The sequence below is a fragment of the Rhinolophus hipposideros genome (assembly GCF_964194185.1).
Source record: "Rhinolophus hipposideros genome assembly, chromosome: 5".
In the NCBI taxonomy this organism is placed as follows: domain Eukaryota; kingdom Metazoa; phylum Chordata; class Mammalia; order Chiroptera; family Rhinolophidae; genus Rhinolophus; species Rhinolophus hipposideros.
Genome location: NC_138051.1, coordinates 90,883,426 through 90,896,311, shown reverse-complemented (window position 1 = coordinate 90,896,311; position 12,886 = coordinate 90,883,426).

Here is a 12,886-nt window from a genome sequence, read left to right as displayed (position 1 = left end):
GTTCAAACCCTGGTCCCTCAGGCATTGCTTCCGGAATCTACTTGCTGGCATCACCGTGGCCACCTTTCTTCCCTCTGTCCAGGCTCCCCCTGGCTGGGCCACCCATGTGGGAGAGATACTGGCACTGCCCGAGCCCCTCTTGGTGCTGGAACCAGACCACTCCATTGTCCCTGGATCCCTAGAACTCCCCGGACCATCTCCCCTCATTTCTGCTCCTGCCCCCCATTCCTCGCCTTGGGCACTTGATCCTCAAAGATGAACTAAAGCTAAAGGCTTCGATTCTACCTGCATTTACCGAGTGCCCACAACCTACCATTTTAGACATGGGCTCAGATGACACAATGCTTTGCGTTTAGTGTATTACCCTCATTTTGCAGATGAGAAATGGGGGCTCAGAGAGGTTAAATGACCTGTTCGCAATTACACAGCTGATGGGCAGTTGGGTCTAACTCAGATACTCGGGCTTCCAAACTGTATTTTTCATCACCTTTTGGTCTCAAGAAAATCCAGAAAGTTTTAGGATGGGATGCACCCTGCAGTTCACTCTGCAGCTTCCTGCCCAGTTGTCCAGTGCCGCAGCCTGCCCCAGGGGGCCCCAGGACCTCTGCTTGGGACAGCTGCCTACTTTCAGGTCTCAGCTTAAATACTGTGGGGACCCATGCAGAACCCTAGAGTTGGTATGAAGATTATTTGAAAACATTTGAGATTCAACAGATAGAGAAAGATGCCTCTCGGAGCTCCCCTTATCTGACTAAAAACAGCGACTTCTGAGAAATGAGGCTGCCATGAATTCCCTCTTTGGGGCGAGTCTATTTCCAGGAGAGAGACCAAAAGTGAACATACCATGAATTCCATCTCTGGGGAGTTTTATGGCCCGAAGAAGACACAAAACCTACTCATACCTGTATAGACAAACATCATCACAAACTTTCTTATCTCCCATTTCTTCTCCTAAAAATCCATTTGTCTTTTCTAAAAACACCTATTTGTTCTTCCCTTAGAAGTCATTTCTCCCTCCTCCCTTTTCCCTACTAAGTTAGGTATATAAGCCTCTAACTTGAACCGCTTATTGGACTATTTCTTTTGCTAGCTCTCATATGCATATGAATAAACCCTTTTCCTCGTGTTAATATGTCATTTGTCAGTTTAATTCGCATGTCATCAATCAATAAACCTAAGAGGGTTGTGTTTCCTCTCCCACAACCACATTCCACACAGGTCATCTTCTCCCTAGCCCTCACATCGGATCCCTGCCCCCACCATACCTTCTCATCCTTTTGTCTGAGGCTTTTTAAGAACAGTAGCTCTTTATTGGTGAGGATGTGGAAAAAAGGGAACCCTTGTGCAGTTGGTGGGAATGTAAATTGGTACAGCCACTAGGGAAAGCAGCATGGAGGTTCCTCAAAAAATTAAAAATAGAACTGCCATATGATCCAGTGATTCCATGTTTAGGTAATTATCCGAAGGAAAGGAAAACTCTAATTTAAAAAGATATCTGTACCTCCATGTGGATTGTAGAATTATTTACAACAGCCAAGATAATGAAAGCAACAGAAGTGTCCATCGGGTGAATAGATAAAGAAAATGTGATATATATCTATATCTATCTATCTATCTATCTATCTATCTATTTATCTATCTACATAATGGAATATTACTTAGCCATAAAAAGGAAATCTTGCCATTTGTGACAACATGGATGGACCTTGAAGGCATTATGCTAAATGAAGTAACTCAGACAGAGAAAGACAAATGTCATATGATCTCACTTATATGTGGAATCTTAAACAAAAAACAAAAAGAACACCCAGACTCATAGAGACAGAGGGAACATTGGTGATTGCCAGAGGCAGCGGGTGGGTGAAATGGGTGAAGGGTGTCAAAAGGTACAAACCCAGTTATACAATAAGTCATGGAGATGTAATGTGCGGACAGCGTGTACTGTATTGTATATTTGAAAGTTGCTAAAAGAGTAGATCTTAAAAATTCTCATTACATACGCAAAAATTATAACTATATGAGGATGGGTACTAACTAGACTTATTGTGGTGATCATTTCTCAATGTATACAAATACAGAATCCTTATGCTGTACAACTGAAACTAGTATGTTATGTGTCAATTATGTCTCAATAAAAAATAAAATGCAACACACTCCCTTGAGGAATGCAGTTCAATAAAAGACTTTTGTAGCATCTCTTCTAATCCCACCTCCCCATGCCCTGATACTGGGGGTGTCAGGAGCAGTAGACTGGGAGGCAGAGAGGGAGTGAAAGGAAAGACTCTGTCCCTTTCCCCACTGTGGGGTCATGAGCCATGAATTGGGTCTGTCACTGTCGCTTGGGCCGAGGCTTCAACCATTGTCAACCAGACCTCCTGAGCTCCAGCACTTGCTCCAGCACTTACCACATCCTGCCTCTTCCTTCCCCCTCTTCCCTCCCCCACCATCACTGAAAGGCTTGAAGTTGAGCACTGTTTGCCAATTAGACAGTTTCCACAGCAGAATGCTCTAAATCTCTGATGCTCCACAATTTTGACAAAGTATATTTAAAAGGTTATATGATAAAAAAAAAAAAAGATTGGGGGATGGGCAATGCTTTGGCTTGGACTGGACTTTTTAATCAGGGTGAGTTTTCCAAAATGTGACTGTTTTTAATACTAGAAATAACCCAAAATGCTGGAATCTGCGTAAGACATGCAGTGCTGAGAAGGAAGATTTCTCAAGGCGTGGGTGAAAACACACGTTGGAGAAAATTAAAACCATTTTCGGTTTGAACTCTCTGAATTTTAGTAAACCAGTCATTCATTGGTTCATTCATTCATTCATTCATTCAATATTCATTGAGCAACTATTATGGGCCTGGCTCTGGACATACTGATGAATAGACAAAGCTCCTGTTCTCATGGAACATGCATTCTAGTTAGTGTTTCATTATACAGGCTGTTCTCTCTACCTGGAATTCCTGGTTCTCTTCATCTCCTTGCACGTGATGAGACTCTTCTTCCAGACTCATATCAGGCTTCACCCTGACCTCCTGGGGAAGCTTTGGGAATCCCTCCTTTCCATTCCCTCAGTTATAACAAGTACCAGCCTGCTCTAATCATAGGCTCCTGTACCAGTTCTTCTCCTAGCCTGGAGTCACCTCACTATCCACAGAGTCTCAATGAAAACATGATTTGAATCATTAAAGAAAACTCTGAAATGACTGTAAGGTAACCAGGAGACTTTGCCTTCCTTTACTCACCATTTGCCAGCACTTTATGAGATCCTAAACTTGTTCTCCACCTCGAAACCCTGGGCCTCACTTTTCCCACCTGTGAAGTGGGCTTATAATCCTTACCTCCTCAGGTGTTGTGAGGGTGGGATGAAATTGGGATGAGTGGAAAGCCCATTATGGGGGCGGGGATGCTGGGTGCTTCAGCCCTGTGGGTGCTGGTGTGCTCTAGCCACAGCCTTAGCTGGACCCTTGCTACGCAATTATCATGCCTTTCTGGGTCATCCATTACATTACAAATCGGGACCCCGATGACCTTGCAGGCATTTTCTAGTGCTTGTGTATTTATACACAAGGAGTGTATTTATACTCAGAGGAGATTATGGTTATGTATCATTTGTCTAATTGTTTCTTCCATAATGTCCTGCTTTTCAGCCAAATTGCACTAGTTCTTGTTTTTTGTACATACCCTGGAATTCCCACCTCCCTGCCTTTACTCATACTTCTAACTCTACCACTAGCTGTTGAACTCCTACTCTACCCTCAAGACCCACTCAGATGCCACCTGTCAATAAAGCTTCTCCTGTCTCCCCTGAAGGTTATCCTCCAGCTCTCCCTTCTTAATGAGGCCTTTTCATCCATTGACTTAATTAGGAAGGTTGTACATCACTCATCCCTTTTCTGGGCCTGGAAGCTTCTAGAGTAGGAACCAAATCTGCTTCCTGGGACCTGTGCCTGGCTTGTGTATGAGGGGAAATGAAAGGGACTTTTCAGAAAATGGAACTGAGATCATGGGGGACGTGGGTGGGTCTGGGGACAGGAGCCAAGCAGCCCATGTCTGAGCTGAGTTCCGCCTCCATCACAGTCTGCCTGAACTTGCCCCCATCATGCCAGCACAGCCACCCGCTCATGGGCATCCAGTGCACACCCATTCACTCCCAAAGCTTCCTCCAACTCCCAGGAGAAATCAGCTTCATGTCCTTGGGGAAGTCCTTGGGGAGATAAGATTAAGTGCAATTTATTAACAAGAGTGTTCACTAAACATCAAAACTTGGCTTTCTCTGTCTCAGCAAAGCCTTCTTGACAGAGCAAGCACCCTGGGGAAATGCAGCAAGCAACAAGTCCCTGTGGCATTTGAACAGCTGAAAAGCCAGCTGCCGGGAAGAGTCCAACCAAGCCGCAGCCAGCATATGTTGACTAATGTATGGAATCCAATCTGCAATATTAACAGTAAACACCAATACCCAGGTGTGTAGGCCCTACCTGCCGGGCAGTGAGCAGGGGGATTAAGAGCCGGTTTTGGACAGCTGAGAGACAGACAGCCACCTCGCGGGGTGAAGGTGGGGAAAATCCTGACAGTCAGAGGACTTGGGGTCCAGGAACCCCAGGTTCCTTCTGCTTCAGCCCAAGTGATCACCGGGCTCCACAGCTGGGTGTGTGCCCACTAGAGCATTTATTGAGCAAATACCATATGCATGGTACATTGGCTCAGGACGTAGGGAACCTGGCTCTGCTGTTTAAGGGATGGCAACCAATTTTGTCTCTCTGGACCTCGTTTCCTCAGCTGTAATGTGGGGACAGTGATGGTGACAGTGGGCATGACTGTTTTGACAGTAAGTCCTCACTTAATGTTGTTGACAGGTTCTGGGAAACGGCGACTTTAAACAAAACAGTGTACAACGAAACCAATTTTACCCTAAGCTAATTGATATAAACGAGTTAAGTTCCTACGACATATTTCTGATCACAAAACCATCACCAAACTTCTAAATAAAGACCCTAGACACTTCTACGATTAAACATTGAAATGAATGTGAACGATACAGACATTTCAGAAAGAGGAATAAAAACAAGCAAGATCATGATTTTCCAACCCACTTATTTTAGTTCAGGTCGTGGGTAGCCAGAGCCTATCCCGGCAGTTCAGGGTGCAACGTGGGAACCCACCCTGGACAGGACGCCCTTCCGTTGCCGGGCCACTCACACCCACCCTCACTCAGACAGTGTAGACACGCCAGCTCACCTCACATGAACAGTTTGGGGATGGGGGAGGCAACCTGAGTACCTGGCGGAAATGCACGCAGACATGGGGAGAACATGCAAACTCCACACAGATAGTGGCCCAGATTGGAATTGGATTTTTTTCCCTCATCAACGTTATAATGAAACAACATTGAACAAGGTGGTATTATTCGAGGACCTGCTGTATTTGATGAGCACTTTCAGGGTGCCTGGCTCTGTGCTCGGAGCTTTACAGCCATGCCTTATTTGATCCTTATAACAACCCCAAATCTAGAAGCTACTAGCAGCAGCATTTTATAGATGAAAAAGGAAAAACAAGGCTTAGAGAGTGTCCTGGTGTGGACAGTGTCCCTTGCCCGCCCTTCTCCTCCAATTCACGTCCTTCCTGGAACCTCACACTGTGACCTCATTTGGTTATTTGGAAACAGGGTCATTGCAGATGTCATTGGTGAAGTTGGGTGGGTTAACACTGGAATTAATATAGGAGAAGAGTGGGTCCTTGCTCCAGTATGACTGGTGTCTTAATAAAAAGAGGGGTTCTAGCCTCCAGAACTGTGAGAGAATACATTTCTGTTGTCTCAAGCCACCAGTTTGTGGAAATTTGTTCCGGTAGCTTTAGGAAACTAACACAGAGAGGTTAAGTAAGTTGCCCAAGACTGCATGGCTGGGGGCAGACAGCCTAGGATTCTGAAGCAGATTCAGAATCTGACTCCAGAGCCCCAGTGACGAGCAATTCTCTTTAATGAAATGAGTCAGTTGTGTAAATCAGTGCCTGGAACATAGCAAGAACTGAAAAAGTGCCATTACTGTTGTTATTAATTATACATGATCATAGGCTCGCTCCCTTCTCCGCACACTTCATGGAGTTGATGTGAGTGCCTTGTAATCTCTCAGGACCCAGACAACAGTGAATTATAGTATCATTAATATTATGAGAGACAATAAGGGGAAGAAAAACTATAGCTAATATTTTTTCACAACCCACTGAAGGGTGTTTCCTCAAAGCAAGACCAGTTCATCCTGATGAGAAGGAGGTGGGACGTCAACAATTCTGTTGTCTTCTGGAGAGAACTTGAGATTTTCCTGCTGCTTCGTTTATATCACCAAGCGCTGCCAGGTACAAGGAAGAGGAAGAGCACAATGACCCCCACATCTTTGGCCAGGTGGCTTTGCAGCTCCCCTCACTGCCGTAGGAGGTGCATATTTTGACGCGCGGTTGACCTTGTGACTTACACTGGTCAATAGAATGAGATGAAGTAACAGTATGCTGTCATGCAAGGGACCCTGCTCGCTCCGCCATTTGTCGTGCGGGGCAGTCTGTGGGGTCTCTAGTCCCACTCCCCACATAAGAACGCAGGACATGGTGAGGCCAAAAAGGAACACCCACGGAGCCATAGGTAGGGGAGTCAGACCACTATAGTCTCACTGGCGGGTGATTAGAAACACAGGAAGCAGGAGCCACACAATCCACAACCCACCATCTGCTTCTCTGCCAACCAACCTCACTTGCTACCTGCAACCCGCACTTGCTAGCTCAGCCACCATCTTCTTGCTAGCCCCCATTTTCCTGCTAGCGTAGCCACAGCAGTTATGTTAGTGGCCAATGGCTCACTGGTTACAGCTGACGGCCAACTAGCCACAGTGGATGGCCATCCAATCACAGCTGGTGGCCATTTACTACCTGAGCCAGCACCTTCCACGTGAGGCTGAGAGCCTGGAAACTGCACTCCTGGCTCTGTCCCCACACTCTACCCCTACAGGGTCTCACCTCACAATCTACGCAACAAGTGTCTTCCGTGAGGGGCCCTGTGCGAGGAGCCTGGAGGTGAATGCAATATCCTGGACACAGCCAGGCTCTCTGAGCACAGCCAGGGTTTCTCAGAGCAGCACCAGTTCTTCTGGGCACAGCCACACTTCCTGGGCTTCCCAGACTCCCCAGACACAGCCAAGGCCTCTCAGGGCACTGCCACCCTCGCTGGGCACAGTCAGACTTCCTGGATACAACCAGGGCCTCTCAGGGCACTGCCACTCTCTCTGGGCTTCCCACATTTTCTCGATGGCAGCCAGTCAAGACAAAAGCAAACATCCGCCAGTTCCACTACATAGTGGTACGTTCCCAAGCAAACATTCAAGTGGTCCATCAAATAAGGAATGGAGCCCATTCCCCATAGTCCACAGTCCTTCGCCAGGGCTGTGCGTCAGCCTCATAATGTGTGCCCCCCCCACAGGGCGAGGGCTCCAAGTCCTCCCCACCTATGGGTGAGGGCCTCAGCAAGCACTTCCCAGCCCACAAGGCGACAAGGACCTTCGCTTTCTCCAGCCTGTGCTGGTTGGGGAACTGTCCACATCTTCCCACCCCTCCACGGGGGTCCAGCTCTCCGGCAGCTGCTCCTCCTGGTGTTCCTGAGACTGAGTGTTCATACGCACAAACTGCTCCACCACCCTTCAGGAAGCTTTGGCCAGCACCGTACCCTGCTCGCTGTGCCATGTGTCATGCAGGGCGGCCTGCAGGGTCTCTGCTCCCGCTCCCCACATAAGAACGCAGGACATGGTGAGTACAAAAAGGAACACCCACGGAGCCATGGATAGGAGTCAGACCACTATAGTCTCGCTGGTGGCTGGGTTAGAGACACAGGAAGCAGGAACCACATGATCCACAACCCACTGTCCGATTCTCTGCCAACCAACATCACTTACTAGCTGCAATCCACCATGCTAACTGCAATCCGCTCTTGCTAGCTCAGGCACCATCTTCTTGCTAGCCCCCATTTTTCTGCTAGCATAGCCACAGCAGTTATATTAGTGGCCAATGGCTCACTGGTTACAGCTGGCAGCCAACTAGCCACAGCAGATGGCCATCCAATTACAGTTGATGGCCATTTACTACCTGAGCCAGCACCTTTCCATGTGAGGCCGAGAGCATGGAAACTGCACTCCTGGCTCTGTCCCCACAATGCTTAATCTTTTGCATTTCTACCTGCCCTCTGTGCTGCTATCATCACTATGAAAAGAGTGTTCCAGGGCAGTTTGCTGCTTCCAGGAGGAGGATGAGAGACCCTGGAGAAGAGCCACTTCCAGTGAGCACAGCCTACATCAGCCAATCCCCAGCTGTAGATGTGAGCAAAATCAACACTCACTGTTGCCATTAAAATTCTGAGGTTGTTTACTGTGCACCATTATTGTAGCTAAAGCAAACTGATATAACCCTCCTCCCCCAGACTTCCTCTTTTACACACTCAGGTCTGCAAATGATGCTACCGTCACCTGGACCCTTGGTCTGCTTGACTCCAGTGCCGGGGCTCTTTCACCATCTCACATAGATCCTTTATCTGGTGAACTCCTACACATCCTTCAAGACCCATTGTAAATGTAACCTCTTGGTGAAGTCATCCCTGATTCTCTGAGGCATCGTTTTCCCACTCCTGTACTCCCATTGTCCCTTTAATGTGATACTAGTTTGTGATTATTTGTTTACTTCTGCATCTTTCTCCCCCCGCAGTGAGCCCTCCAAAGGCGGGGCATGCCTGGCTATACTCTGTTAATAATCTTGCCTCTTCCTTCAGAGATTGGGGCTGTGTATATTTAACTTCACTTCTGATTTTAAACTAATTTAACCTGTTAGCCTATTTGTTCACTTACTGCTGACATTTGTCACTAACCCGATTAGTGTGGAATGAGGATTCAGTCCCAGGGGAGATAAAGGAACAGTGTTCTCAGTGTCAAGTCCAGCTCTTAGCAATATTGTGGACTCTGCCTTCAATCACTGCCTGGCCTTGTTAACACTGCCCCTTCCCCTGGGGGAACTGAAGGCTCTCTGACTATGTATCTTTTCCCTCTTATTCGGAACATTGGCTGATAAACATTCACCCTAAGTTAATGTCCCTGGAACCATCTCTTCAGGGCCCTGCATTCGATTCAGAAATAACTAAGAGTGGATTTTCACTTGCCTGCTCTTAGAGCAGCGCTGTGGTGTGACTTTCATGACTGCTTTGCTCCATGAAACATATTACAAACTATATTTTTTGACCGTATTGGTATAAAAACAAATATAATCCAGGGTGATCTGTATTCATTCCCCTCCCTCCTTTTCTCTTTTGACAGGAGATACAGCTTTATTGTAGAAAAGCTGAGTTGGCAGAAGTCTGAAATAGCAACAGAGGGTTGAACTCATCTAGTTACAATACACAGGGGTTTCCATACACAGCTGTACTGCTCTCCCTCAATCTCAGATGTATTTATCCCCTTCAACAACAATCATTTCCTGCTTCTGGCCCTGGACCCGCCATTGGCCACGAGATAGGCACAACTCTTCATTCAGGGTGACATCCCATCATGTATTTCTCAGGCACCAGCTCCTAAGCCCTCAGGCTTCCTTCCCAGTGTCCGGCCCCTCTAGCACTCTGGGTGTTGGTGACTGTCTCCAGTGGTGTGGTCACTGCAGTGGCGTGGCGGTGGTAGAGGGAGGGGAGAAGGCGAGAGAAGAGGAACTGGCAAAGCAAACCTTGTTTGCGGAAGTGTGGCTCTGAGGGAAGGAAAGACATGAGGTGGCAAATCACAGGATTTGTTTGTTTGTTTCTTTTGTACTTTGTTTTACTGGGAGTGACTTGAACATGGTTCAGTGGTTACACGTGTTACACAGGTGTTTAAAGCTTTGGCATCAACCAGACCTACATCTTCCTTCCTCTAACTTTGGGCACCTGTAACTTCCATGACCTTGGACAAGTCACTTCTCTGAGCTCCAGTTCCTTTGTTGCAAAACAAGGATCCTAATTGTTCCTATGTCATATGGTTATTATGGGGACCGCATAAACTAATGTATATATAATGCACTTGGCAGAGTTCCTGGCACACAGCAGAAACTCAGTAAGTGTTCATGGTCATCACAGAGGGAACTGATCAAAGAGATGAAATGTACAGGAGAGAACAGGGTAATGAGACCCCAGTCCCTGTATGGCCGTGCCTAACACAGAACGTAGATTCTGGTTGCCCGACGCTGACAACTGGCCCATCTGCCTCGTTGAATGTTTTATGCAGAGTGTGGCCAACGAATGTAGAAGGACGAGAGCTGGGACTTCATTGAGCTCACGAAACAGGCTGTATGAATGGGCTTGGGACCTGCACACCATTAAAAGTTTAATACGTGTTGAGACGTCCGGTGGAATTTGGTCTAAGACTTGCTTTCATGACTTCCTGGCAGCAAGATTTGGTGGGGGTAGCTAACTCTCAGCGTTTTCAGTAGTTGGTCACCATCATCTAGCGAACCTGGTCATCATTCTTAGAGAACCTGTTATGGGAAGTCTCGGTTCTTCTTGCCAATGCAGTGAAGAATCAAAGGTCAGCAAGCTGATTAGTATGCAAGCAGGGTTTATTAGTGGTATGTTCTCAGGGAAGAGAACGGGCCTGACTGAGGTGGGGGAGAGGGAGAGAAAGGGAGGGGGAGAGAGAGATAGAGACAGAGAGAGAGAGGGCGAGTGTGGGTGAGGGCCCTTGTCCGGAGGACTTACAGTTGCAGTGACCTCCTGAGATGGGTGGAGGTCGGTTGACTCAGATCCTTATCTTGCTCCAGACCACCTCTTGTCATCTATTGTAAAAACAGATGCCTGGCTAGAGGCAGTTAATCAGTTAGTTATGAGCTTTTCATGTAGGCATTATGGACCCGCTCTACTCTCCTCCTCCTCCTCCATTTTCTAACTTCTACCTAACAAACCTAAGAATTGTAAATGATCAGATTGGCCAAGGTCAGGTCAAACACCAAAAGTGGTCTTTTGAAGTGAGGAGATAAAAGAACTAGGAAATTAAGAGAATGGGAGAAGCGAGGGATCACAGAGATTGAGTAACAAAATGGAGTGTCCAAGGGTGGAAAGGTCGTAACACCTTCAAATCAGTCTCTTCATCTACCTCATAGTGGCAGCCAGAGGTTGCTCAGTGGCTGAAAGGCTACCAATTGACAGGTCTAAAGGGACCGTGGCACCTGTCCTGCAATGCGCTGTCACAGTGACTTCAACTAAGAAACTTATCAAGGAACTTAATTATGACTGTCCGGTGAGTGGCGTCCACACTCCCTGGCCCATTCTTTATACCTTCTGTCCGCGGAACAATTGAGCATTCTAATTAAGGGTCCTTTTATGTAAGGCTTTGAAAATGGAACTGATTGAGGGAACATCTCTTACATTTTGTTTTGGAGAGCCTGTGGGTCAGAAGCATTTCTGTAGCTGAAGAATAACTGTCTCCATACTTCCAGCACTGAGAATGGATACTTGAAACATTCAACAAGAAGCTGCCTGTCTGCTTTACATGAAGGGTTTCAAACCACGATATGATTCGATTCCCAACCCCCATCACTAATTTGAGAAAAAAGTAAAATAGGAAATGTTTTTGGGTCAAAAACAAATTGATATTTGTCACTAGATATTCCCATCCCCAATAACTCCATATTTGAGAAAGATCTTTGACTTTAACATAAAACGACATCCTTATCAGCAATAATTTAGAAGAATTCTCCTTTGTGAGGCTAATTAGAGATATTTGTTAGATTCAGTAACAGACCCTTTTCTCATTGAAGGGTTACAATTCAAAAGGGAAGGACAATGAAGAAAAGGAACTATTATAATTCTTCATAAAAGGTGAGAACTGGTAGTTCACCAGAAAAATGCAGGAGAGGACGAGAAAGTGAGGTGGAAAGGGGTATTAGTCCCAGGACTCTAGAGAACAGAACCAACAGGAGATAGGCAGATATGTAGGTAGATGGTAGGTAGGTAGGTAGGTAGGTAGGTAGGTAGATATGTAGGTAGATGGTAGGTAGGTAGGTAGGTAGATAGATAGATAGATAGATAGATAGATAGATAGATATACATGATAGATAGATTCTGATTAAGAAGGTCTGGAGAAAGGCCTGAAAATCTACATTAAAAACAAGTCTCCCTAGGAGATTCTCATAATTTTGAGGAAGGTGGTAAATACTGGACGCAGCACAGTGCCTTCCGAGAGGTAATTCTGTAATGACTTAAATTCCAAGGCCAGTTGCTAGGAAGGCTAAACAAAATCCAATCAGCAAATGCCCTAGGATGCCATAGAAATCTTCTACCCAACGGCAATCGTGAAGTGATGTTTTAAAAAATGTCCCTTACAAATAAAAAAGCACCACCTTCTGCATAAATCCAGGGTGCTAAATCATGACCTTCATCTAATACCTTAGCGGGAGCATAGTTTCCAGAGTAGTTGTTTTGGCGTCTGGGCAATTTAAGATAATCAGAAATGGCTCTGAGATGCAGAAAATAGATTCAGTTCTTGGAAGCACTGGGATCTGGCAACAGTGGCATAGCCAGATGGGGACACACGCTAGGCTCCAGGGGAGGACCTCTTTCCTCATCCTTCATAGCTCACGTTCAGGACAGCATTCTCTATTGGAAAAAACAAATCCCCTGGAGAACTTGTTAAAATACAGATTGCTAGTTCCTTGTCCTTAAGAGTTTTTGATTCCTTAAGTTGGGTTTGGGGCCTGAGACTTTGCATTTCCAATAAGTTTTCATGTGTTGCTGTTGTTGCTGCCATGTCTGGGGACCACTCAGAACTACAGCTTTAGATCAATGGCCAAGACCTGCTTAGGATGTGAGAACTGAATTGGAATCACAGGTGTATGCTCAAGTCACG